The sequence below is a fragment of the Arachis ipaensis genome, chromosome B03, assembly GCF_000816755.2.
Source record: "Arachis ipaensis cultivar K30076 chromosome B03, Araip1.1, whole genome shotgun sequence".
NCBI lineage: Eukaryota > Viridiplantae > Streptophyta > Magnoliopsida > Fabales > Fabaceae > Arachis > Arachis ipaensis.
Window position 1 is genome coordinate 43,790,078 of NC_029787.2, and position 23,087 is coordinate 43,813,164.

The 23,087-nt window shown below is 35.2% G+C and overlaps 1 long non-coding RNA gene across 12 annotated transcripts; it reads left to right on the forward strand.

The window, feature by feature from the left end:
* LOC107630407 lies at window positions 3,834-8,393 on the forward strand. Of its 12 annotated transcripts, XR_002359332.1 has the most exons (8): window positions 3,836-4,822; window positions 5,144-5,230; window positions 5,467-5,562; window positions 6,322-6,366; window positions 6,791-6,838; window positions 7,393-7,449; window positions 7,560-7,802; window positions 7,990-8,393. It is a non-coding gene; the product is annotated as an uncharacterized LOC107630407 (long non-coding RNA). The 12 variants fall into 12 exon arrangements; XR_002359326.1 differs by having other exon boundaries at window positions 3,835-4,822; window positions 5,144-5,562; XR_002359327.1 differs by having other exon boundaries at window positions 3,836-5,230.

The window sequence follows — 23,087 nt, forward strand, 5'->3', positions numbered from 1 at the left end:
CTACATGATAATATAATTCATAATATTTAATAATAAATAAATAATTTTTTTAAAATCATATGTTATTGTAAACTTATTATTTTATGTAATAATAAATATATTTTTAAAAGAAATATTTTTGAATTGAAAAGTTATTATTTTTATTTAGACAATAATCGTAGTAGATATTATAGTAGCAACTTATACTCTACATGATAATATAATTCATAATATTTAATAATAAATAAATAATTTTTTTAAAATCATATGTTATTGTAAACTTATTATTTTATGTAATAATAAATATATTTTTAAAAGAAATATTTTTGAATTGAAAAGTTATTATTTTTATTTAGACAATAATCGTAGTAGATATTATAGTAGCAACTTATACTCTACATGATAATATAATTCATAATATTTAATAATAAATAAATAATTTTTTTAAAATCATATGTTATTGTAAACTTATTATTTTATGTAATAATAAATATATTTTTAAAAGAAATATTTTTGAATTGAAAAGTTATTATTTTTATTTAGACAATAATCGTAGTAGATATTATAGTAGCAACTTATACTCTACATGATAATATAATTCATAATATTTAATAATAAATAAATAATTTTTTTAAAATCATATGTTATTGTAAACTTATTATTTTATGTAATAATAAATATATTTTTAAAAGAAATATTTTTGAATTGAAAAGTTATTATTTTTATTTAGACAATAATCGTAGTAGATATTATAGTAGCAACTTATACTCTACATGATAATATAATTCATAATATTTAATAATAAATAAATAATTTTTTTAAAATCATATGTTATTGTAAACTTATTATTTTATGTAATAATAAATATATTTTTAAAAGAAATATTTTTGAATTGAAAAGTTATTATTTTTATTTAGACAATAATCGTAGTAGATATTATAGTAGCAACTTATACTCTACATGATAATATAATTCATAATATTTAATAATAAATAAATAATTTTTTTAAAATCATATGTTATTGTAAACTTATTATTTTATGTAATAATAAATATATTTTTAAAAGAAATATTTTTGAATTGAAAAGTTATTATTTTTATTTAGACAATAATCGTAGTAGATATTATAGTAGCAACTTATACTCTACATGATAATATAATTCATAATATTTAATAATAAATAAATAATTTTTTTAAAATCATATGTTATTGTAAACTTATTATTTTATGTAATAATAAATATATTTTTAAAAGAAATATTTTTGAATTGAAAAGTTATTATTTTTATTTAGACAATAATCGTAGTAGATATTATAGTAGCAACTTATACTCTACATGATAATATAATTCATAATATTTAATAATAAATAAATAATTTTTTTAAAATCATATGTTATTGTAAACTTATTATTTTATGTAATAATAAATATATTTTTAAAAGAAATATTTTTGAATTGAAAAGTTATTATTTTTATTTAGACAATAATCGTAGTAGATATTATAGTAGCAACTTATACTCTACATGATAATATAATTCATAATATTTAATAATAAATAAATAATTTTTTTAAAATCATATGTTATTGTAAACTTATTATTTTATGTAATAATAAATATATTTTTAAAAGAAATATTTTTGAATTGAAAAGTTATTATTTTTATTTAGACAATAATCGTAGTAGATATTATAGTAGCAACTTATACTCTACATGATAATATAATTCATAATATTTAATAATAAATAAATAATTTTTTTAAAATCATATGTTATTGTAAACTTATTATTTTATGTAATAATAAATATATTTTTAAAAGAAATATTTTTGAATTGAAAAGTTATTATTTTTATTTAGACAATAATCGTAGTAGATATTATAGTAGCAACTTATACTCTACATGATAATATAATTCATAATATTTAATAATAAATAAATAATTTTTTTAAAATCATATGTTATTGTAAACTTATTATTTTATGTAATAATAAATATATTTTTAAAAGAAATATTTTTGAATTGAAAAGTTATTATTTTTATTTAGACAATAATCGTAGTAGATATTATAGTAGCAACTTATACTCTACATGATAATATAATTCATAATATTTAATAATAAATAAATAATTTTTTTAAAATCATATGTTATTGTAAACTTATTATTTTATGTAATAATAAATATATTTTTAAAAGAAATATTTTTGAATTGAAAAGTTATTATTTTTATTTAGACAATAATCGTAGTAGATATTATAGTAGCAACTTATACTCTACATGATAATATAATTCATAATATTTAATAATAAATAAATAATTTTTTTAAAATCATATGTTATTGTAAACTTATTATTTTATGTAATAATAAATATATTTTTAAAAGAAATATTTTTGAATTGAAAAGTTATTATTTTTATTTAGACAATAATCGTAGTAGATATTATAGTAGCAACTTATACTCTACATGATAATATAATTCATAATATTTAATAATAAATAAATAATTTTTTTAAAATCATATGTTATTGTAAACTTATTATTTTATGTAATAATAAATATATTTTTAAAAGAAATATTTTTGAATTGAAAAGTTATTATTTTTATTTAGACAATAATCGTAGTAGATATTATAGTAGCAACTTATACTCTACATGATAATATAATTCATAATATTTAATAATAAATAAATAATTTTTTTAAAATCATATGTTATTGTAAACTTATTATTTTATGTAATAATAAATATATTTTTAAAAGAAATATTTTTGAATTGAAAAGTTATTATTTTTATTTAGACAATAATCGTAGTAGATATTATAGTAGCAACTTATACTCTACATGATAATATAATTCATAATATTTAATAATAAATAAATAATTTTTTTAAAATCATATGTTATTGTAAACTTATTATTTTATGTAATAATAAATATATTTTTAAAAGAAATATTTTTGAATTGAAAAGTTATTATTTTTATTTAGACAATAATCGTAGTAGATATTATAGTAGCAACTTATACTCTACATGATAATATAATTCATAATATTTAATAATAAATAAATAATTTTTTTAAAATCATATGTTATTGTAAACTTATTATTTTATGTAATAATAAATATATTTTTAAAAGAAATATTTTTGAATTGAAAAGTTATTATTTTTATTTAGACAATAATCGTAGTAGATATTATAGTAGCAACTTATACTCTACATGATAATATAATTCATAATATTTAATAATAAATAAATAATTTTTTTAAAATCATATGTTATTGTAAACTTATTATTTTATGTAATAATAAATATATTTTTTAAATAATATATAACTGAAAACTTATTATTTTCATTTAGACATAATTTAAAATAGATATTATTATTCTAACTTATTCTAAGTTATTACTCTACGTAATATTAGAATTTAAACTTGTAATATTTACTTACATATAATATTGATTTTGGTTGAATATATGCTTTACTTATAAATAATATAATTTGTGTGATTCATGTTGATTATAAATTAATTAGATTGTCAACAATTAGATTGAATTTGTATTTAATATAGATTTACCTTAAATTGATATATAATGGCAACTATCTTTTATTATTGTTATGTATTTTTTCTCAAACACATAACATTACAAGCTAATTACAATGATAAAAATGCGTAAAAATAATCGAGCTGCTTCTTTTGAGGCATGTTCTATTCCTAACATGAAGATCTGTCAAGAACCAATTGAAATGTTGAACAAGTACGTCACTACAAGATTAATATTGATTTGAGGGAGTATTTTGGTGGAGGTTTTAAAAACCTCCACAATATATTTTATTTATGGCATTTTAAAAAACCTCCACTCATAATTCATTAAAATTCAAAGTTTTGGAATAAAACATCATTTTCTCTTTTTTTTTCCCTAAAATGTGAGGCACCGAGTTCGCTGAGAGAGAATGAAACCCTAAGTTTTCTACATACGCCATTCTGGCCGCCGTTCTCGCTGCCGTTTCCTCCGCCGGCACCATCACCATTGCCGTGTCCGTTGCGGTAGAGAGCTTCTGGATCGAGAACTTCTGGATCAGGGAGGTTGATGTTGGCCCCGATGGTAAGATCCGTTACGAGGATTTCATCGCCAGAATGGTTGCTAAGTAAACTCCTCACATATCAGATCCTTGCAAATTCCATTCGCTCTGCTTCTGGATTTTCCTAAATGTGTTCTTTCTTTTTTTTCAGCTATTTTCGTATTGCTGTTTCTTCTTTTTTTTTTTATTTATTTATTTTTGGTCATGTTTGGTTTTTGTTTTGTGCCGTTTTCTTTAGTGGACGAACGGGTTAACCATGTTATGCGCATTTTGGTTTTTTGCCATATTAATGTCATCATGTAGCTAACAATGGATGGTTTTAGGGATTCAAAAGTTGCTTGGATTGAATATATGTGTATGGTGAGATCCAAAGCGGTCTTTATCTGCTTCTGCTGTAATTGTTTATTGGCTAAATAGACTACAGCCATGGTTGGGAAAATGTGTGTGTGTGTGTGTGTCAAACTTGTGTTCTAATTTCAGAGAAGAAGAACGAGCAGAGCATTGTTTTGGGGGGTTTCAAGTTTTGATTATTTTGTTTTTGTTTTTCTGTGAAATTTTGTTTTCGGATTGAATGTGACTCAGAGTGCGCAGCCGAAAAGGTGAAAATGAATGAGGAAAAAAAAGATTATTATATGAATATTTTTTCCCTTTGTTTGATGCTTTTGCAGGTTTGAGTTGATAGAGTTTATCAGTTTACTCTGCATCTCATCTCACTCTCATTCTCCAGCTATATTTTCTTCCATGTTATCATTATTTTTCGAAAATCTCAATTGGAGGTAAATTTCTAAATTTGACATGATAATAATATCTACATTTAATTTACATCTTGAGATGGTGGCTTTTTTTGTGTCTAACAAAACTGATACCAATTGTCCATGGTCCATAGTCCAATTGCATGGTCTACGTTTTTTTTTGTTTCTTTTGTTTCCATGTTTCACCTTGCATTCTTCAGCAAGCTTGTTACATAGTAATGGTTGTCAACTTAACTTTTCTTCTATCAAATGTAAATGCACCCTAGCATGGTTGACGTTATTATCTACCTATTGTTTCATTGAATTGAATCTCAAATCTAATGCTGGATACTGAATTTATGTTAGAAAAATGGTTATCAGCTACTATTTCTGAGTGCTCGTGCAATTGTCCAAGCTTATCTAACCTAGAACTTCTTGATTAACCTGAAACAGGTATTGAAAGTTAAAACTAACAGTTTATTTTCAATTATATTGTAGGTTTATTTTTATTCTTTCATCCAGGAATTTATATATGAGATTTTCTTATGAGGGTTTTGTTGGTCTAGAATGCATGAGTAATTAAGTCCTCATCTGTTTATTTATATAGTGTTTTTCTTTAACTGCCTTTCGTCTTACCTTAAACTTAGATCTATCTCTCTTTAACTGCCTTTAACTGCCTATCTTTCAAGATTTGTTATTTGCTATAATTAAGTGACAAGTGTTGCTCTGAGCCCTAGCTTGAGGCTAGCGAAGGAAACTTGGAACATGGACCACAGTGTATAGAGGTCAGAAAAATCATATGATATAGTATATAGTTTTGTGAGTAACAAAGATTGCAATGAGAATCTTTTATTATTTAAATTAGTTGGTAATTGTGGAAGAAATTAGATGCAGGGCAGGATTTTGAGCATTATAAGAAAGGAAAAAAATTAAATTCATATTTCAAATACTATAATAGCAGTAATCTCTATTATAATATTGACTGAATGTGACTGCAATAATCTTCTATTATTCAATGCTTCCATTATATCGACTCCACTGAAACTACTATTCAGTTATGAGTGATTGTGTAGAGCGAGAGTGGTTTTGGGATTAGGAAGTGCAATGGACAAAGATAGTGTTTATTAGGGGGTTTATATACGGAAAGAGAGATAGAGATTGGTGTGTGTATATGTGATTTGAAGGTGCATGCAGGTTGGAATAATATTATAATAGTAATTAAGAAATGTGTGTGTGACTTGGAAGAAGGGGAAAAAGGGATTAAGGGTACTTCCAGGAAAGTGGCTTTGGTTTTTGTACAGTTGGTGGGTGTGGACTGTGAAGGCTTCCAGGAAAGGGCACGCTCTTTGACCATTTTGTCCTCTTCGAAATTTCCTCATCTTCATTCTTTTCTTTTAATTTATTTTGTTTTTGTATGTTGCTTGCAATGCATTGCATATTATATAGAAAAAATCCATTCATATTTAATATTGTCATTACAGTTATTAATCCGTCATTTTCTATTTGTTGCCTTCTTTTGCACCTTGTATCATTGATGATCACAGTTAGCATAGCATCACAAAAAATAAACAAGTCTTCTACTCTAGAAGGTACTTATCTTGTCTCATTCATTAATTCACATTCATTTTGCTTCTTGATTACTAGTATTAACATGAGTACTTCTTTGATTGACATATGAAACTTGTCTTGAAAGTACTAAAGATTCTGATGTACATATGATATTTGTTGGATCGCTAATAAGCAATAATATTTAAATAAAGTCTTTGAGCCTTAAGAAGTGTAAATGAATATGTGTTTTCTTTTTTTTCTTTCTTTTTTACTTGCATTTTAATTTCATCTTGCATCAACTTGTGTTGAACATTGCAAGGTATGTCTTCATTTTAGCTTGCAAATTTTGTTTTTGAATTCCATTATCCTGTTAATGATTGGATTGAAATTTTGTTCTGCTGATTGGTGGCTATGGTTAGCATATCGTCACATATCTCAACCTTTTTTTTTCTTGTTTGAATCCAGTGATCCAGTTTTCATTCCAGTTCCTGATAACTCTGCCAATAAGAGGAGGTTTACTCTGTCTTGCCCTTAGAAACTATGCTCATGTTCCTTTTATGAAGTGTCTCTAATGTTGTGGACGTGATTGAGAATTAGTGATTGCTGATAAGGAGGTCTAGTGTAGCTTGAATCAAATAATTTCCTGTTCTTACTTATCCATAATAAGTGCCAATAAGTACTAACATAAAACTCTCTCTCCGATCATACATTCCAATATTTTCCATAAGGTTATTTTAGAACCATTATGGTTTGTGCTTCACATTCTTGTTGGGATAAGACTAATAAACTACTTATTTGCATTCCTAGTTAGTGTCGTAATAAGAAAATTGATAAAATAAGGAAATTGAGAAAATAAAAACAAGATATAATTACTATTACGTTTCATGCATTTTGAAACCTTTATCTAATCATATTTTAATTGCATCGTTTTAGTTAAATATATCAATTAATTTTAATTTACTGGTTCAGTTAAATAAATATTAAAAGAATTTAAATTTTATTTTATATATATATATTAATTCATTAATTAACCACAAACTCTTCTGTGTGGTTTTCTGTGTGTATAGAAAGGAAATAGTGCCACTGCAGACCATCAGAACTATGTCTGTACATAGATATATGAGGTAACACTATATCTCTTCTCCTATTCAGCTACCTGATCGATCTCTTTCTTATCTTAGTTTCATTTTAATCTTTTCTCTTGTAAAGATAATCTCTCTTTTTCAATTCTCAGGTCTGTTTGGGCATAATGTCCAGCTTTTGCTTTAACACCCTTAACGATCACTGAGGTTGTCCATGAATCCAAGCTCCCAATCAAGTTGTGTCACATCCTCACAACAAGCATCACATGCTGTCATGAGCACTACAAAGAAGAGGGTGCATGACGAAATGGTGGAGCAGAACCAGAGCAAATTACTCATAGAAAATCCATTGATACCTTTGGCTAGAGAACATCTCAATATAGAGGTGTTACAAGGTTAGTGCTTTTGTTGCTGTTAGAAAAACTAGTGTTTGAACAATAATAGGTTCAATGATTTGCATATAGAATTGCTTTCTTATTAATAAATCTTTGTTAAATTATTTAGGCAAAGGTGGACTGGTAGATATGAAGTTCATCTATGTTCAAACTGGTCCTTTTGATGTCACTGAACTATTTCTTTCAGGGTATTGTGAGGCTCAAACCCTGCTTGGACTTTCTTTCTGAGGTTGGCCCTTACAAGATTATGGATGGAATATTGTGGCCAATTTTAGAGGTAGTAACGTCGGCATTGGAGGAGATGAACTTGTTAGAGGACACTATAATAAAGAGACAAAGAACTGTGTAAGGGCTTGCTATTTATACTGCTTGAAGTCATGTATCAAGTACATTGAGAAGGAATACAGAGCTCTTTGTAAAGTATAGCATCTTTTGTTTTTTCTAAAATTAGCTTTACTGTTTACTTTTATTCAGAGTTTTTATGTTTACTTATTCTGCTGAATTAAAACTATATTTATACTTCTTGAATTTTGTGCATCTCGAATGGATAATTTGATGTTGCAGCTTATAAAAGATACAAGTTGATTCATGAAAGAAGACATTTCCTTTATATATCTTTTATTTTATTCCTTCTATTCTTAGAATGTTTGTCTGTAGCATGCTGTGTTGCACTTATCAAAAATTTAGTTTTTAAAAGATTTGTGTTTTAAAAGATTTAGTTTTTAAATTTTAATTTGAGAATATGTAAATGAGATGAGATTAATGAATATTTAGGATTTTAAATTGAGATTAATGAATGATTTGAAATTAAAAATAAATAACTACAAGGTTTGTGGAGGTTTGAAAATCTTACAAAATAGTTAATTTGTGTCAAATTGAAAATTCAATTTGTGGGGGTTTTAAACTGCCACAAAAGTGATTTAAAACTGCCACAAAAGTTCAATATAAAACCTCCACTAAACACACACAAAACCCCCACTGAATAAATTGTGGAGGTTTTTAAAAATCCCAACAAAAGATCTCGTGGCACCTCAAATTTTGGGGGGTTTTGGAAACTCCCACAAACCATTTGGTGGGGGTTATAAACCTCCACAAATAAGAAAAAAAACCTCCACAAATAAACAAAAATCTTGCAGTGCGTACTAATTATTATTTTTTATTGTTCTTGTTTCATAAATTTATTCTCATTGGTCTTCTGTTATTTTTTTATAATAAGTCTATTTATTCACATCTTCAATTAAAAGAATAAAATAGGTGTAACACCCTACCATACAGAGTCTTATGCTTAAGTCATAATTCAGAGATGGCAAGGTATTACGACCTCTAAAACGAAAATTTAGTACGTATAGTAGTATGAATGATTGATTATAACTAGGAGCCTTTATAGAAAAAGGGGGTAAACAAAAACCGTAACTCGAAAGCGCAACACTCCGATCGGTAACGTAACAAGCAAAGGATAAGTCAACGCGAGATTATATATACAAAGGAGTGTCAAAAACAGGAATATCAAGACTCAAAATCCGGCTGCGAAGATAACCGGTCCGAGCATAGCAATATATACATGTAATAAAATAAGGGAACCCCAAAGGAAACCCAAAGGGACACAAATACAGAAATCTATTCTCCAAAACCTCCTATAAGAGGAGTCATCACAGTTTGTATTATTTAATGGAGATAAAAGTATCTAAACAAGATATATAAACCAAGACAGAGTCTTGAGAACAAAAGATCTTCGCTAATCCAGAAGTCTCCAGCATGCCTCAGCGAGAAACCTCACGTCCTGCATCTGAAAACCACAAAATCCGCATGGGTGAGAACCAGAGAGTGCCCGGCCACACTTACGACATAGGGTCAAAAGAGCTTCGAGTCTCAACCTGGAGCACGTGGTGGCTAGCCACTGCTTCCTAACAGGAAAACTCTCATCTCCGATGGTGGAAGTGCAAACATTCACAATTCATTCAACAGCATATATACATTTATACTTAGCCATAATCATGGCTCCGCCGTAACACGGCAATAATCTAGCCATCCGGCTCACGGTTAAATCCATAACCAGCCAATTCATTAGCAATTACGGCCCTGCGGCCCATGGCACAACAAGCACTTCCACCGCCATCCTCCACATCTCACATAATCATCTTTGATCCTCAATGATCATTCATTTTTCCCCTTGCTTCACTCGCAAGTTACCACATTCACTAGCCCCTTTTTCTCATGCTAGGCATATCATAATGATTCAAGACATAAGTGGTGAGATCGGAGGCTTAGAAGTATGAAATTTGGTTTTTAAAACTCAAAAATCAACCTTGGGATGAAAACAGGGCCACGCGTACGCGCACTCCACGCGCACGCGTGGATGGCGACAAAACTCATCGACGCACAAGCGTCATACGCGCGGATTGAAAATTAGCCAAACGACGCGCAAGCGTCAGCCACGCGTACGCGTGGGTGCTCTTGCGCCCCAGGCACAAAACTGGCACAACTCTGGCACAACTCTCTGGAAAATGGCTGGGCATTTGGTGCAGCGCATCGACGCGATTGCGCACACCACGCGCACGCGTGGATGGTGCTTTCTCGAAGAACGGCGCGTACGCGCCAAGTGCGCCCACGCGCGGGGGTCATTTTGCTAAAAATTTTCTAAGTTAAAAGCTGCAGAATTCACAGATTCAACCCCCAATCTTCCGACGGACATAACTTTCTCATTTTAAATCGTTTTTCACCCGTTCATCGAATGGCATAGACATCCCGGATCCAATTTCATTTCTAAACATATTTGGCACAAATCAGAGATCCGTAGTCTAAGTTATGTCCCGTCAAAGTATGCCCAGAAACCATATTTTCATACAAAACCATAAAGTGCCATTTTCAAAACAAGCCACTTTCAACTCTTTTCAAAATCAATCAAAACATGCCAATTTCATCCCTTTTCTTTGAAATCAATCAAAATGTACCAAAATCAACATCAAGTCATCCTCAACTCACACATTGATATTTTACCAAATTTCTCAAAATCACCATCCAACCATTTTAACACTTCTCAATCAAATGGCTAAAGGACAAACACAATATCATGTCATACATCCTTCCTCATCCCAATTCCCAATAATACCATTTCCAATCAACCATCATTATACATAATCATCATCATACTCACCACCAACATGGTACCACCCACCAATTCAATATTAATCATTCATCAAGCATATATCACAACATGCATTTACTCATACATCACACAACCAAGGTATCAATATTCATAATCACATATATGATCACATCATATATCTCAACCATTCAACAACATCAACAATTCAATGCCTATCTTAGGTTCTCTACCCTAAGTATTTCCTACCACATTACATATTAGATACGGGAAACCGAAACCATACCTTAGCCGATTTCCTACGCTCAACCGGAGCATTTCCAAACCACTTGTCCACAAGCTCTCAAGGTATCAATACCTCCAAGAACAGATTTTATCACACAAAATCCTTTTCCAAGCTTTCCAAAGTCACCAATCAAGCTCCAATATTCACATATACACAACCTAAGCCACAATCATCATATCCATACACAACATCTCAATACCCAAACATCATAGAACAACAAATTACACTAGGGTTGAGAATCTTACCACACCCAAGGCCCAAGGAGACAAGATTAACCTTCTTCTCCAAGAGAGTTGGGTCCTATAACATCAAAGAGCCCAAAATCTCAACATTTTTGCTCATGAAACTCGAAATCAAGGCTGGAAATTCGAAGAGAAAAACGTGGCTTACCTCAAGATTGATTGTATGGGTTTTGTAGAGCTCTCCGCGGTGAACGCGTGGCCGTAAACGGTGTGGCAATCGGAGCTCTAGATCAAAAGTTATGGTGGTTTGAAGATCAACCAAGGGAGAGAACTTGAGAGAGTGTTCTTCCCCCTTCCATACCAATTTCAGCGTGTTTGAGTGCTAAGTGAGGAGAGAGAGTGCTGAAAACTAGGGTTTTGGTTTAGTTTAGTTGGGCCAAGGGCCCACTTTGGGTCCGGTTGGACCGGTTTGGCCCGTTCGGTCCAATCTTGGTCCGATTTCTATAAAATTGGTACCGAAATTCTCGTCTCAATCTCCTCTATCATATTAAGCCATAAAAATAACATTTTTGGCTTTCTAGAATAAATTCTCATTTATGGGTTAATTAGCCATTAATTAACCGGGTCTTACATTCTACCCACCTAATTGGGAATTTTGCCCACAAAATTCAAATTCAATTACCTGAGAATAAGTGCGGATAATCCGTTCACATCTCCGAATCGAGTTCCCGAGTGTGTTCCTCAACACCGCCTCGACTCCAAGCCACTTTGACTAATGAAACCTCTTTTCCACGCAACCGTTTGATACTAGTATCATCAATTCTGACTGGAGCCACCGGAAGCGTCAAATCTTCTTTTAACTGAACCGATTCAGGTTCTAACACATGGTTAGCATCAGGAGTGTACTTCCGAAGCTGCGACACGTGAAACACGTCGTGCAGGTTCGAAAGATGAGGTGGTAGAGCCACCCGATACGCCACCGGCCCAATCCTCTCCAGGATCTGAAATGGACCAATGTATCGAGGATTCAACTTCTTCGCTTTAATCACCTTACCTACTCCTGTGGTTGGAGTAACCTTAAGGAAAACATGATCTCCTTCCTCAAATTCCAAGGGCTTCCGCCTCTGATCGGCATAACTCTTCTGGCGACTCTGCGCCGTAAGCAACCTATCTCGGATTTTCTTGACTTGTTCTGTGGTCTTAGCTATCATCTCTGGCCCCAACAAGCCTTTCTCTCCAGCTTCATACCAACATAGCGGAGATTAACATTTCCTCCCATACAATGCCTCATACGGAGCCATTCCGATGCTCGCATGGTAACTATTATTGTATGCAAACTCCACTAACGGCATATACCGATCCCAACTCGTCGGTTGGTCCAAAACATAAGCTCTCAACCTATCCTCTAGTGTTTGGATCGTCCTCTTGGATTGACCATCTGTTTGAGGATGGTAAGTTGTACTCAAGCTTAATCGGGTTCCAAAAGCTTTCTGAAATGCACCCCAGAACCTCGAAGTGAAACGAGGATCTCTATCAGAGATTATAGTAGCAGGTACACCATGGAGTCTCACAATCTCCTTTATGTATAACCGAGCTAGCTCCTCAAGGGTGTAAGTCATCCGAACGGGTAAAATGTGAGCTGACTTCGTCAGTCGGTCCACAATCACCCAGATAGCATCAAAACCAGTCCTAGTCCTTGGCAATCCCGATACAAAATCCATTGCAATACTTTCCCACTTCCATTGCGAAACCTCTAAAGGTTGCAACATCCCTGAAGGTCTTTGATGTTCAATCTTTACTTTTTGACAAGTTAAGCACTTTGAAACATATTCCGCCACATCATTCTTCATACCCGGCCACCAAAACATCGCCTTTAAATCATGGTACATCTTAGTACTTCCCGAGTGAATGGAGAATCCACTTTTGTGTGCCTCCTTTAAGATATCTTGCCTCAAGGTACCAACATCCGGCACAATGATCCTACCCTTGAATCTCCATAACCCATCTTTTTTCTCCGACACCCTCCACTGTTTTCCTTACTCAATAGCCGGTAACACCTTCCATAACGCTTCATCATTTTCATGAGCCTTTAGGAGTTCGGACTTAAAGTCACTCGAGATTTTTAATCGGCTCAAACACAAGGTTCCAGATAATTCTCGAACACCAATTTTTTAGACTCTCGAATCCCTTGAGCAACTTCTCCTCTTGAAGCATCATCCAAGACGCATATAACGACTTCCGACTTAACGCATCCGCCACTACATTCTCCTTTCCCGGATGGTAATTCAACTCAAAGTCGTAGTCCTTCAATAATTCCATCCACCTCCTTTGCCTCATATTAAGCTCTTTCTGATCAAAGAGATATTTCAAGCTCTTGTGATAAGAGAAGACTTGGAACTTAACCCCATAGAGATAATGCCTCCACACCTTCAAGGCAAACACAACCGCAGCGAGTTCCAAATCGTGCGTAGGGTAACTAACTTCGTGAGGTCTCAACTGTCGTGAGGCATACGCCACCACATTATGATGCTGCATCAGCACGCATCCTAGACCCTTTAGTGAGGCATCACAGTACACCTCAAATGGTTCGTTCGGCTCAGGTAACACCAACACAGGTGCAGTGGTCAACTTTTTCTTCAATGTCTGAAAGCTCTCCTCGCACTCAGGAGTCCAAACAAACGGAGTGTCTTTGCGGGTTAACTTTGTCAATGGCAAGGCTACTTGCGAAAAGCCTTTGATGAACCTTCGGTAATAGCTAGCTAAACCCAGAAAACTCCTTATCACAATTACTGTGGTTGGTTGCCTCCAATCCATCACAGCTTCCACCTTAGTTGGAGCTACAACTATTCCCTTCTTACTCACCACGTGACCCAAAAACTTCACCTCACTCTTCCAGAACTCACACTTAGACAGTTTTGCATAGAGTTTCTTCTCCTTCAAAATTTGCAACACGGTCTGCAAGTGTTCCGCATGCTCCTCTTCAGTCTTGGAGTAAATTAGTATATCGTCAATGAAGACAACAACGAATTTATCCAGAAACGGACGGAACACTCTATTCATGTAATCCATAAACACTGCAGGAGCGTTCGTCAACCCAAAAGACATTACAGTATACTTGTAATGACCATAACGAGTCCTGAAAGCGGTCTTAGGGATATCCTCACCCCTCACCCTTATCTGGTGATAACCGGATTGCAAATCGATCTTAGAGAAAACCCCAGCTCCTTGTAACTGATCCATGAGATCATCAATTCTCGACAATGGGTACTTATTCTTTATGGTGACCTTGTTCAGCTGCCTGTAATCCACACAGAGTCGCATACTTCCATCTTTCTTCTTTACCAGTAACACTGGAGCACCCCACGGGGAAACACTTGGTCGGATAAATTTCTTACCCAAAAATTCCTCTAACTGAGACTTTAGCTCGGCCATCTCTAACGGTGACATTCTATAAGGAGCACTTGAGATTGGTCCCGCCCCAGGCACCAATACAATAGCAAACTCGACTTCTCGGTTAGGTGGAAATTCCTCAATGTCATCGGGAAACACTTTCGGAAACTCACACACTACTGGAATCTGATCCAACCTTTGATCATCACCCGAAACACCCACGGTTAACAACAGGATACCCTGGCATTCGATTCCAGAACAGTTCACCATCATCGAATTCAAGTAATAATTATTCACCACGACCGACCCTTCTATATCTTCCGGCATAAAGTACACCGACTTTGTAGAACAATCGAGCAAGACATGGTTCTCAGATAACCAGTCCAATCCCAAGATAAGATCAAGACCGATCATCGGTAAGCAGATTAAATTATGGACAAAATCACGCTGCTTGAACCTAAACGAAACTTTCGGGCATCCTAGCCTAGTTACCATGGCTTCATGAGTAGCATTATACACTTTTAGGTCATAACCTAAGGTTATGATCTTCAATCCTAACTCATGGGCTTTTTCAAATGCAATGAATGAATGCGATGCTCCCGAATCAAATAAAGCATTTAAAGTTTGACCAGCCATTTCACAGTTACCTCGAATGAGTGTCTCGGATCCCTCTGCACCCACAGCTGAGGTGGTGAACACCCGACTAGTCTATTGTGCTTTCCCAGCACCTTGCTTTTGCTTCTCCGGACAACTTGCGGCTTTATGCCCCGCCTTTCCACAATTGTAGCATAAACCCCATCCGGCCTTGCATGGTACTCCCGGATGGTGACTTCCACACCTAGTACAAGCTTGATCATTCTGAGGCTGCTTCCCAAACCTTTTCCCTTGGGAGTTGTTGTTGTTGGGCCTCCTAAAAGAACCTCTCCTCTTGAAGGGCAGACCTCTAGGTGCAAAGCTCTTCTCTCGGTTCTGTGGAAATGATCCTTTGTGACTTCCTTTCTCAGCGGCTGCCCTCTTCACACACTCTTCAGCAACCCTACACTTGTTCACCAACTCGGAGAAAGTCCTAATCTCCATTGGCCCCACCGAACCGAAAATATCGCTCCGGAGTCCTCCTTTGTACTTAACACACTTCCATTCCTCATATTCCACCGGAGTCCCTTGACACATACGAGAGAATCTGAACAGCTCCTCAAACTTGTCAGTATACTCAGATACGGACATGGTACCCTGCTTCAGCTGCAACAATTCAAGCTCCTTGGCCGTCCTAGCAGAAGTCGGAGAGTACTTCTTATAGAACTCCTCTTGGAAGACATCCCAGGTGATATAATCATCACCCTGCTGCAGGAGGCGTCGGATACCCTGCCACCAATGCGACGCTTCACCAGTGAGCAAATAGGTAGCGAATTCCACACGCTGCCCTTCAGGTACCACCTGCGCTTGCAGTGCTCGTTCCATAGCCTGAAACTATGTATCGGCTTCAGTCGAGCTAGTAGTTCCCTTGAACTTCGGGGGATTAACCTTCAAAAAGTTCGCCAGTGTCATCGGGCCCTGAATTCCACCTCCGTCATTACCATGGTTGTTCATCTGTTGACCAAGAGCCTCAGCAGTGGCTTGCATAGCAGCAGCCATGTTCTCCAGCGCAGTCATAAAGTTCACCGGGTTATTAGGGTTATTCTCTGGCGCACGAGCATTATTACGACTCCTCCCACGACCTCTACCGCGTCCACGAGGCGCCATCTGGTTCCTATACACACCAAACAATCAATATTAAGTTGATCAGTCTCCATATCGGAAGTCTAGTGCTTCAAAGTCCCAAATGTATGCTCATGAATGTTTATGCCAATTATATCAAGTAGATATACTAACAGCACATAACACACATACAGAGAATGCACAGAAGCATAGTCAGTCCGTCCCTCAGGCTCTACAGGAATGAACTGCTCTGATACCATAATGTAATACCCTACCATACAGAGTCTTATGCTTAAGTTATAATTCAGAGATGGCAAGGTATTACGACCTCTAAAACAAAAATTTAGTACGTATAGTAGTATGAATGATTGATTATAACTAGGAGCCTTTATAGAAAAATGGGGTAAACAAAAACCGTAACTCGAAAGCGCAACACTCCGATCGGTAACGTAACGAGCAAAGGATAAGTCAACGCGAGATTATATATATACAAAGGAGTGTCAAAAACAGGAATATCAAGACTCAAAATCCGGCTGCGAAGATAACCGGTCCGAGCATAGCAATATATACATGTAATAAAATAAGGGAACCCCAAAGGAAACCCAAAGGGACACAAATACAGAAATCTATTCTCCAAAACCTCCTATAAGAGGAGTCATCACAGTTTGTATTATTTAATGGAGATAAAAGCATCTAAACAAGATATATAAACCAAGACAGAGTCTCGAGAACAAAAGATCTTCGCTAATCCAGAAGTCTCCAGCATGCCTCAGCGAGAAACCTCACGTCCTGCATCTGAAAACCACAAAATCCGCATGGGTGAGAACTAGAGGTCCCCAGCACGGTAACAGCTTCCACATATATAATACATAATAATAGAGGAAAGCCAAAGGCAATCCTAGAACTTCCTCCAGATAATATCAAAGCTTATAAACAAGCTAAACCGTAAGTGGCAACTGACTAAAGATCCTTCAGTCTAACTAATACTTCCCTTTCCAATTCCTTCAGACCTCCCAACCACCAGCAGTAGTATAATATAGCAAACACAGTTATATCAGACAAGAGATTTACAATTAGGAACAGATAAGGCATTTAGGCAATTAGCAAGTAATATGCAGTCAAATAGGCAATCTCAAACAATTCATGTAGTATGCTTATGATGCATGCCTGTCCCTAGTGGCTGATGATATCATCTGTCGGTTATAGAGCCAACCCGACAAGTCCTGGTAGCTAACCATTGGACTGTCCCTCTGTCGTGCATCCCCAACTCGAGTTATACTCATCATAAACTTGATCATAATCATGATCCATATCCATCACCCTCACTGGTGAATATTTACGGGGGCGAGCTCATCCGGGCCTTTCACAGTGCCCGGCCACACTTACGACATAGGGTCAAAAGAGCTTCGAGTCTCAACCTGGAGCACGTGGTGGCTAGCCACTGCTTCCTCCCAGGGAAACCCTCATCACCGATGGTGGAAGTGCAAACATTCACAATTCATTCAACAGCATATATGCATTTATACTTAGCCATAATCATGGCTCCGCCGTAACACGACAATAATCTAGCCATCCGGCTCACGGTTAAATCCATAACCAGCCAATTTATTAGCAATTACGGCCCTTCGGCCCATGGCACAACAAGCACTTCCACCGCTATCCTCCGCATCTCACATAATCATCTTTGATCCTCAATGATCATTCCTTTTTTCCCTTGCTTCACTCGCAAGTTACCACATTCACTAGCCCCTTTTTCTCATGCTAGGCATATCATAATGATTCAAGACATAAGTGATGAGATCGGAGGCTTAGAAGTATGAAATTTGGTTTTTAAAACTCAAAAATCAACCTTGGGATGAAAACAGGGCCACGCGTACGCGCACTCCACGCGCACGCGTGGATGGCGACAAAACTCATCGACGCACAAGCGTCATACGCGCGGATTGAAAATTAGCCAAACGACGCGCAAGCGTCAGCCACGCGTACGCGTGGGTGCTCTTGCGCCCCAGGCACAAAACTGGCACAACTCTGGCACAACTCTCTGGAAAATGGCTGGGCATTTGGTGCAGCGCATCGACGCGATCGCGCACACCACGCGCATGCGTGGATGGTGCTTTCTCGAAGAACGGCGCGTACGCACCAAGTGCGCCCACGCGCGGGGGTCATTTTGCTAAAAAATTTCTAAGTTAAAAGCTGCAGAATTCACAGATTCAACCCCCAATCTTCCGACGGACATAACTTTCTCATTTTAAATCGTTTTTCACCCGTTCTTCAAACGGCATGGACATCCCGGATCCAATTTCATTTCTAAACATATTTGGCACAAATCAGAGATCCGTAGTCTAAGTTATGTCCCGTCAAAGTATGCCCAGAAACCATGTTTTCATACAAAACCATAAAGTGCCATTTTCAAAACAAGCCACTTTCAACTCTTTTCAAAATTAATCAAAACATGCAAATTTCATCCCTTTTCTTTGAAATCAATCAAAATGTACCAAAATCAACATCAAGCCATCCTCAACTCACACATTGATATTTTACCAAATTTCTCAAAATCATGATGAGTATTTTGGTGAAAAATAAATTTCTCCCAAAACACACAAATCTAACCGGCAAGTGCACCGGGTCGCATCAAGTAATAATAACTCACGGGAGTGAGGTCGATCCCACAGGGATTGATGAATCAAGCATTTGTCCTCTTGTCATGTTGCTAATTTTATGCCCAATATAGACTATCATATATGGTTGGAAATCTCTGAATGTCAGCTTTCTAACCCACTTAGAATCACTTCAATTGGACATCTACAACTCAAGTTATGATCATTTGAAGAGGGCATGGTCGCTGGCCTTGGTGTGCAGCGTTTGAGGTAACGTTTGCCTCAAACGTTGGCGAAAACGCCAGTTCTGGAGGCTCAAACGTATTGTCCACCCCATACTATTATACATTGTTGGAAAGCCCTGAATGTCTACTTTCCAATGCCTTTGGAAGCACATCAATTGGGGCTCTACAGCTCGAGTTATACTCCATCGAAGGTGCAGAGGTCAAGTGGCCTCACTGCAGGTTGCCACCATGTTCATTTATGCACATTGCGGGGCAATTTTCTCCCTCAATTTTAGTGTCCACCATGCAGTGCCATATATGCTTGGAAAGCTCTTGATTCCTACTTTCCAATGCTTCTTGAATCACCTCATTTGGAGCTCTGTAGCTCAAGTTATTCTTGTTGGAAGTATACCCCTTCAAGCTGTTGTGGTGTGTGGCGCCAACGTTAGCCCAAAAGTTAGGGGTCTAACGTTGGCGCAAACTTTTGGTGGTCAGGGGGTATTTTTCATGTGCCAACGTTAGCCCAAAAGTTAGGGGTCTAACGTTGGCGCAAGCTTTTGGTGCCCAGGGAGTGATTTTCAAGTTCCAACGTTAGCCCAAAAGTTAGGGGTCTAACGTTGGGGCTAACTTTTCACCCAAAAGTTTGTGCAAAAGTTTGAGGCTAACTTTCGGTCCAGCTTTTTGTCCTCTCTTCCTCCTAGCCATTCCTTGTTGCTTCAACCTTTCTCCAAGCCTTCTTCACCTATCATTAATCAACCAAACACATCAAAGCTATGCTCAAAATCATGAGATATTCATTCTTTCATAATATGTGACAATTTTAGCATAAAACCTCATGAAATAGCATGAATTCATACATGGTTGATTAAATCAAAGGAAGCATGAAAATCTACCCAATTGGCTTGCTTATGGCTCAAGAAAGTGCATAAAACCTACTGAAAACAAAGGAAAAAGCATAGAAAAACATGACATGGTAACATGTCATCAAATCACCATCCAACCATTTTAACACTTCTCAATCAAATGGCTAAAGGACAAACACAATATCATATCATACATCCTTCCTCATCCCAATTCCCAATAATACCATTTCCAATCAACCATCATTATACATAATCATCATCATACTCACCACCAACATGGTACCACCCACCAATTCAACATTAATCATTCATCAAGCATATATCACATGCATTTACTCATACATCACACAACCAAGGTATCAATATTCATAATCACATATATGATCACATCATATATCTCAACCATTCAACAACATCAACAATTCAATGCTTATCTTAGGGCCTCTAGCCTAAGTATTTCCTACCACATTACATATTAGATACGGGAAACCGAAACCATACCTTAGCCGATTTCCTATGCTCAACCGGAGCATTTCCAAACCACTTGTCCACAAGCTCTCAAGGAATCAACACCTCCAAGAACAGATTTTATCACACAAAATCCTTTTCCAAGCTTTCCAAAGTCACCAATCAAGCTCCAATATTCACATATACACAACCTAAGCCACAATCATCATATCCATACACAACATCTCAATACCCAAACATCATAGAACAACAAATTACACTAGGATTGAGAATCTTACCACACCCAAGGCCCAAGGAGACAAAATTAACCTTCTTCTCCAAGAGAGTTGGGTCCTATAACATAAAAGAGCCCAAAATCTCAACATTTTTGCTCATGAAACTCGAAATCAAGGCTGGAAATTCGAAGAGCAAAACGTGGCTTACCTCAAGATTGATTGTATGGGTTTTGTAGAGCTCTCCGCGGTGAACGCGTGGCCGTAAACGGTGCGGCAATCGGAGCTCTAGATCAAAAGTTATGGTGATTTGAAGATCAACTAAGGGAGAGAACTTGAGAGAGTGTTCTTCCCCCTTCCATACCAATTTCAGCGTGTTTGAGTGCTAAGTGAGGAGAGAGAGTGCTGAAAACTAGGGTTTTGGTTTAGTTTAGTTGGGCCAAGGGCCCACTTTGGGTCCGGTTGGACCGGTTTGGCCCGTTTGGTCCAATCTTGGTCCGATTTCTATAAAATTGGTACCGAAATTCTCGTCTCAAACTCCTCTATCATATTAAGCCATAAAAATAACATTTTTGACTTTTTAGAATAAATTCTCATTTATGGGTTAATTTGCCATTAATTAACCGGGTCTTACAATAGGAATTATGTTGCAATGTTTTTAATTTAGAGTTATAAAGAACTCTCTTAAAGTAAACCTGCGTTTTGGGCCAAGAAAAGAAAAAGGAGAGAATAGCCTCACATTTAGGGTTTTCTCACTCATTCCTCACCCATTCTTCTCTCACTCCCTGCAAGAGTCACCACAATAGATAATTGACACACTAATATGGTCTTAATTCCTCATTGAATAGAATATGGTCTTCATTCCTCTATTATATCACCAAACTTCACCCGAATAGGGTCTCTCTCACCTCAGAGCTAAAAGAGTCAAACCCAGCAATAATACTTCTCCTACTCAGGGGCTTTCCTTCAGGAATTTTTTAAGCCTAATATCAATAAATATTTCTCTTTAGATGCTTTCATCAATTCGGAATTTAGTGTTTCATATGACTAATAATGTGTTTCTTTGGATGCTTCCATTAATTCTAATAATTGATGATATATTTTATTTTAATTTTACATATAGTTATAGTGAAGTTGAATTTGTAATTTGATGAATGATCTATTATGCTCTGGATTTAGTTGTTTATTGTAAATTTTGATTTGTCATTTGATAAATATGTCATTATTATCTTTATCTTAACATCCTTGTTAACTTTTTTTTATGTTACAGTGAACCTAATTCATCATTGAAGGATAAAGTGACTTTAGACTTATTGGCTCATTCTGTTGAATGATTGACTCAAAAAGTCATATCTCTGGTTCAATGGTTGGAAAATAATGTCAGCTCTCCCTCTAAGGTGTTTAAGGTCTTTGGTTCCAATTCTAAGACTCTTAACCAAAAAGGTAGTGCGTCAAATGATCCATTGTTACTATACTCTACTAAGAAGGCAAAGACGGATCTGTCCATTGCTAAAAAAAGAACAGATTCAGTTGCTTCGATCAATGTTCTTGGATTAGAGCTACCTATTGCGAGTACTAAGTAATAAGTAGTTTATTATTATTATTATTATTATTATTATTATTATTATTATTATTATTATTATTATTATTATTATTACAATAATAATAGTTTTTTTTATATATTTAGTGGGTGCAAGTGTGTTTTAGACCAACATCTTCGATGGATTTTGACGATACTGAACTTGCAATTGCAGCATATTTGTATGGTAATCTATTGATGGATAAGTAAAATCAACAAGAATATTATTTTTTAACGGTGTTGTGGATTTGTTTAGCTTTTTTTATTTATGTTAATTTATCTTTAGCAGCTGCGAAGAGGATATAGTACTTTTAGGGCTTACATTTCAGAGAGATGTATTCAGGAGCTTGATTCCAGGAAAGCCAATTGATTCTCTTGTGCTAAACTTAGTAGCAGATATGATGAAAAAAGAGTTGACCAGAGAAAGTGGCTATTGGCTTTTACCTTCAACTTTTGCAGTAAGTATATAGGAGTGTATATTAAAATAATATTGGTAGTTGTTATTTGTATTGCGGGGATAAGTACGATTTTGGTCCCTCACGTTAATGGCCAGAATCGAAATCGTCCCTCTTCTAATTTTGGATTTAAAATCATCCTTAATGTTTTTTTTTTGAATTAAAATCGTCCTTTTTGTTAAAATTTTTAAATTAATTCCTAAACTACCCCTATTCCTATTTTAATAATAA